Source organism: Tamandua tetradactyla, chromosome 1 (assembly GCF_023851605.1).
Source record: "Tamandua tetradactyla isolate mTamTet1 chromosome 1, mTamTet1.pri, whole genome shotgun sequence".
In the NCBI taxonomy this organism is placed as follows: domain Eukaryota; kingdom Metazoa; phylum Chordata; class Mammalia; order Pilosa; family Myrmecophagidae; genus Tamandua; species Tamandua tetradactyla.
Window position 1 is genome coordinate 64,158,226 of NC_135327.1, and position 6,000 is coordinate 64,164,225.

At 37.6% G+C, this 6,000-nt stretch overlaps 1 pseudogene; it reads left to right on the forward strand.

Moving 5' to 3' along the window:
- Positions 1-694: 694 nt before the first annotated feature.
- Positions 695-4,903, forward strand: LOC143680818 (mitogen-activated protein kinase 6 pseudogene; annotated as a pseudogene).
- The last annotated feature ends 1,097 nt before the right edge of the window (positions 4,904-6,000 follow it).

Here is a 6,000-nt window from a genome sequence, read left to right on the forward strand (position 1 = left end):
TTTGGAAAACTTACAAGATAACATGGTGGCGACTGACGAATGAGAGCTTTGGTGACACCACTGTCACCAATACTGCCTGACACCTGAGCTGACTTTGGGGGTGTCCGCAGGCTTTACACTGTCTTGATGAGTCATAGAAGTCTTGTATCAGAATAAGATGGATGGTAGCTATGATTGTGATTTTGGTGAGCTGGAGCCATCTGATCACTAACAAAAGACATCTTCTGTTGACCAACAGCCACCAGATCTTCCTGTTGAAATATATAGCAAGAAAGGAAAAAAAAGGAGCAAGGTGGAAATAGTGTTTACCAGCATGTTCAAATGATGCTACTTAGGACCAGTCCACTGCTGAGAAAATCTGCATGGTAAGAAGAGTGTTTAGAGAAGCCTGTTGTATGCATATTTATTCACATTTTTGGTAAATATTTGTTTGGCATAAGTGAATCTGAGTACATTGTGTGTCATTTCATTTCACTTGAGCTTCTTGTTTTCTTTAAATGTTTGCAGAGTTATTCCCAATTTCTTGAACTATGAGTACTGCAATCTTTTTAATTCTTAGCATGAATAGAGCATTTTGAGCTTTTAACCTAAGGGGAGCTCAATGGCCTGGTTGACATATGAAATAAACTTCAAGAAACTTTATTGCTGTGCAAGTGAAATTATTTTCCTTCTTCCTTTTTGAAATATCTTTCCTTTTGATGCCAGTTTTCTTCTTTGCTTGCACAAATTCAACAATTCAAAAGAAAGAGGCAATAATAAGAGTTTCAAAAAGGCAGAGAAATTTGAAGGTCTCATGAACATTTATGGTTTTAATCTGGACTCTAGGTATATGGACTTAAAAGCCATTGGATGTGGAGGGAATGGCTTGGTTTTTCTGCTGTAGCCAATAACTGTAACAAAAGAGTAGTCATCAGGAAAATTGTCCTTAATGATCCCAAGCGTCAAATATGCTCTACATGAAATCAAAAGTATTAAAAGACTTGACCATCATAACATTGTGAAAGTGATTGGAATTTTTGGTCCCGGTAGATGCCAGTTAACAGATAATGTAGGCTCTTAATGAACTAAACAATGTACATTGTTCAAGAGTACATGGAGATAGATTTGGCTAATGTGCTGGAGCAGCAGAGCCCTTTACTGGAGGAGTGTGTCATTCTTTCATGGGCTCAGGGATGTTCTCTCTGCAAACTTACTGCATGGAGGTCTCAAACAAGCTAATCTTTTCATTAATACTGAAGACTTGGTGCTGAAGGTAGGTGACTTTGATCTTACACAGATCATGGATCCCCATTATTCCCATCAGGGTCATCTTTCTTAAAGATTGGTTACTAAATGGTACAGATCTCCACATCTTTTACTTTCTGTTAATAATTACATATTAAAGCCATCGGCATATGGGCTGCAGGCTGCATCTTTGCTGAAACGCTTACTGTTAAAACTGTCTTTACAGGTGCATGTGAGCTTGAACAGATGCAGCTGACTTTAAAATCTATTCCTGTTGTACATGAAAAGGATCATCAGTAGCTTCTCAGTGTTATTCCAGTTTATATTAGTCATGAAATGACTCAGCCACCCAAACTTTTCACTCAGCTGCTTCCAGAAATTAGTTAGGAACCACTGGGTTTCCTGGGACAGATTTTTGACATTTAGCCCCATGGATCAGTTGACAGCAGAAAAAGCACTCCCATTCTTACATCACCCCACATTCTTTCCTGAGCCAATTTCAGTTCATCCTTTTCATATTGAAGATGAGGTTAATGATATTTTGCTTATGAATGAAATAGTCACATTTATATCAGGAAAGGCATCATGATTGTCAGTTTTCAGAGCATGATTGATGTATACTTAATTTTTATATTGAGGAAGTGCAACTTGACCCAAGAGCTCTGTCTGATGTCTGATCTTGTACTTGAAGAAGTACAGGTTGATCCTTGAAAATAATTGGGTGTAGATCATGAACAGTGTCTGGAGGATCCTGCCTTTGATACTACTAGTTACCCTACTGAGCTTTGTTGGCAGTCCCATGATCATCATGAAAACAAATTCTGTGACCTGAAGTGTAGCCATTGTAACTAAAAAATGAGGTCATCATCATATTTAGGTAACTTAGTTTGGAGAGAGAGTGAAGTTAATCATTATTATGAACTCAAGATCTTTCCAATTAGAAAAAATGAAATAAAGGAAGATGTGATAAAGGCAAGTCAAAATGTGAAAGGAATGGATTGGTTATAGCCCAGATAGCTCTAGAGGATGCATCATAGTAAGTGGCTGAAGAAAAGAAGGGAAAAGAATCAAGGCTTTGGCTTTGATTCCTTTATTGCAGAACTATTCAATTTAGTTCATAACATGAGCCTACTGATGGTGATAAATTAAATGACTTAATAGCTTAGTTTGCCAACGAGAATTGCAAAGTTTGATATCAGAGTCAGTAAGTGAAGAAAAAGGAAAAACAAATGGCAAATCTGGCTTGATTAGAAGCCTTGTACCAGTCTTCTTGGGATAGCCAATTTGCGAGTGGTGGGGAGGACTATTCTCTCATAAGTCAGTTTTATGAGATATGGAAGGATGAACAGATTGACAAGGAAAACACATCAGTTATTTGAATGTGTTCTTTAGCTGGAAAAAAAAGATGCTGAAATGCTAGAAATTGAACCAGTAGAGGATGGGAAGCTTGGGTAGTGAGGAAATGAGAAAGAATTTCTGAACAATAATGGGGAGTTCCCCTTTAACAAGCAGCTTGAATCCATAGGTATCCCAAAGTTTAACAGTCCATTACATCACCATTATAGTCAGTACAGGGCATATTAACACCTTCTGCTATGAAATCCTCCCCTCAACTTCATACAACATGCAGCAGCATTCTGAAACATCTGAACTGAAAGCAATGAGCGGACATTTCTCTTTATATTCCTCATAAAATGTTTTTCCTTTTATTATTAGTGTTTAAGTCATTTTTTACTTGAATCACTTGGTGTCATTTAATAAGGTTTTCATGAGTTTTTGGTTTTTTAAATCTAGACTTATTTCTACATGTGAGATAGTTTTCATTTTAACTGGTATATTGTTTGTACACAAAAAAATTAAAATAGTGCAATTCAGGCAGAGACTAAGAATGCACTAAGACAAGTAAAAACATTCATTGAACAATGATCTGTTTTACAGGAAACAAAAATCTTGCCTTGAAATTTACCCAATGAGACTCTACATAATTGCATGAAAATGTATTTTTTCCTAAAACATTTTTTTCATTCATGAATATTTTCAAGTTTTTTATACTGTACACATTTCTTAAAGCACATGATACCAGTGGCAATTGGAAATGAATACCGATTTTGCTGTGTTATCCTCAAGGTAACAAAAGTATGTGGTAAAACATACCACCCGTAGTACTTCACAATATGCACTTCTGTTGAGTGATTGTTTATTATAGTAAACTATTCTCAAGATTCATTAAATGTCTATAAACATCCTGTTATGAATTCTTTCTTATCTTGATATCAGTGTGTGTAATACATCACATCTTACTTTAGCAAGTCAGTATATTCTGTATTTAATTATAGAAAGTTAACTTAGTTTTTGACATTTATTTGCAAATAACACTTTTTCCATTTGGTGCTGTGGTTTGTTGCCTATTTAGCTGTATATGAAATGTCAGCTTATTTTAAGGTTGTCTATGTACTTAATTTACTTAAGTGTTCATTTTAAGTAAAGTGAGCACTGTATATGAATTTGGATTTTGGAGGTGCTTGATCTATCTACAAAGAAAAATTAAAAATCATTTTATTATAAAATGCTCCTAGAAGTCTTAATTGTGTTTACAGTTTTAACAAACTGTAATATGAGACTTGTGTTCATGAAAGTCAATTAAGGTTCATCATTACTGTTTAAAAGTTGTACATGGTAAGCCATTTTGTTTTTACTGTATACTTTTACTGAATGATCTGTTTTCTGTCCCAACACAAGCACAAGTAAAATTAGGTTAAATGTAGCATATGAGAAAAAAAAGCATGGATATATGAAAATTTTTCAGCTAATTTTATAATTTTAAGAGTAGTGAATGCTTGCTGTGTTAGATTCAGTTGTCAACTTGGCCAGGTAAGCATACCTAGTCTTGTTGCTGCGGACATAAGCCAGCGGTACGTGAACCTCATCTGTTGCCAATTACATCTGCAGTCAGCTAGGAGGCGTGTCTGCTGCAATGAGTGATGTTTGACTTAATTGGCTGGTGCTTAAATGAGAGATTGCAATGTAGCACTGCTAAGCAGCTCAGCATTCCTCATCTCAGCACTTGCAGCTCAGCCCAGGCCTTTGGAGATGCGGAACAAAGTCACCCCGGGGAAAGTTGTTGGAACCCAGGGGCCTGGAGAGAAGACCAGCAGAGACCATCTTGTGCCTTCCACGTAAGAAAGAACCTCAGTGGAAAGTTAGCTGCCTTTCCTCTGAAGAACCAACAAAATAAATCCCCTTTTATTAAAAGCCAATCCGTCTCTGGTGTGTTGCATTCCGGCAGCTAGCAAACTAGAACACTTGCCTACTAAATTTGAGGACATTAGAAATATTTCTGTTCTTGTCCTTTATTTTATATTTTATGAAATATTGAAAGAATCCTGAACCCTAAATAGAGACCAAGAAATGTTGTCTTCTCTCATAATTCCCATTGTATATACACATGAGTGGATTTGTGTAGTGCAATAGGTCAAAGAATGGAAAGAAAAGCAGAAAACTTTGGGGAATAAAGGAAACTGTTTGCAAATCACGTTTGGGCATATGGAAACCACTATTAAATTTACAAAACAATGTTAGAGCCCGTTATTTATTTTAGAAATGTCTCAGGGTCAGAAGTAAAAGTAAAATTCAATTCCTATATACTAGAAGTTTATTGAGAAAGGTAATTCATGTTCCTAGGCCCATAATTTCATGGTGTCAGAATTTGTATGTTCAGGTTGGTGTGGGATCCACCCAGCAGTGGAAGTGGTCATAGGAAATTTAATTATTTCATGGATGTCATTGAGGATAAGTTAGTTATTCACATCCTCCTGGAAGGGATCATCTTCTGCCTCTCTTCTTCCAGGATACCAACTTTATTGGCTATGTCATTCTAATAACATCCATTACAATAAGAACTTTGCCATATACATAAAAATGAGTAGCAAAAATGGTGCCTTTCCACTCCACCAGGTGTTTTCAAAGGTCCCTGCGCTAAACCAGGGAATGTTTGATTCTCCAATCATGTGCCATCCACAGACTTGACCTGTCTGCTAAGCCATTAGTGATGGCTTCTACCATGAGGCAGGAAACTGGTATGTGGGGCTGCTTAGATACATATGTTTCTGAAATAATTAGGATCACTCACAGTTCAGGTCATGTAGTAGTTAGATTCAGTTGTCAACTTGGCCAGGTGAAGGCACCTAGTTCTGTTACTGTGGACATGAGCCAATGGTACGTGAACCTCATCTGTTGCTGATTACATCTGCAGTCGGCTAGGAGGCGTGCCTGCTGCAATGAATGACATTTGACTTAATAGACTGGTGCTTAAATGAGAGAGCTCAATGTAGCACAGCCCAAGCAGCTCAGCATACCTCATCTCAGCACTCGCAGCTCAGCCCAGGCCTTTGGAGATGCAGAAAGAAATCACCCCAGGGAAAGTTGTTGGAACCCAGGGGCCTGGAGAGAAGACCAGCAGAGACTATCTTGTGCCTTCCACGTAAGAAAGAACCTCAGTGGAAAGTTAGCTGCCTTTCCTCTGAAGAACCAACAAAATAAATCCCCTTTTATTAAAAGCCAATCCGTCTCTGGTGTGTTGCATTCTGGCAGCTAGCAAACTAGAACAGGTTATTGGATACTTTTTCCATTGCCTGAGCTGGTATGTTTTTTGCCTCTTGCAATTGAATCAGTGGCTGCTGCCCAATGGATGCCAGATGGCTTCAGCTTGGTTTACATATAAGTTAATCAGCACTGAGCATCTGGTGGGACATCCATGAGTTGAGGCCCTCTGAATTC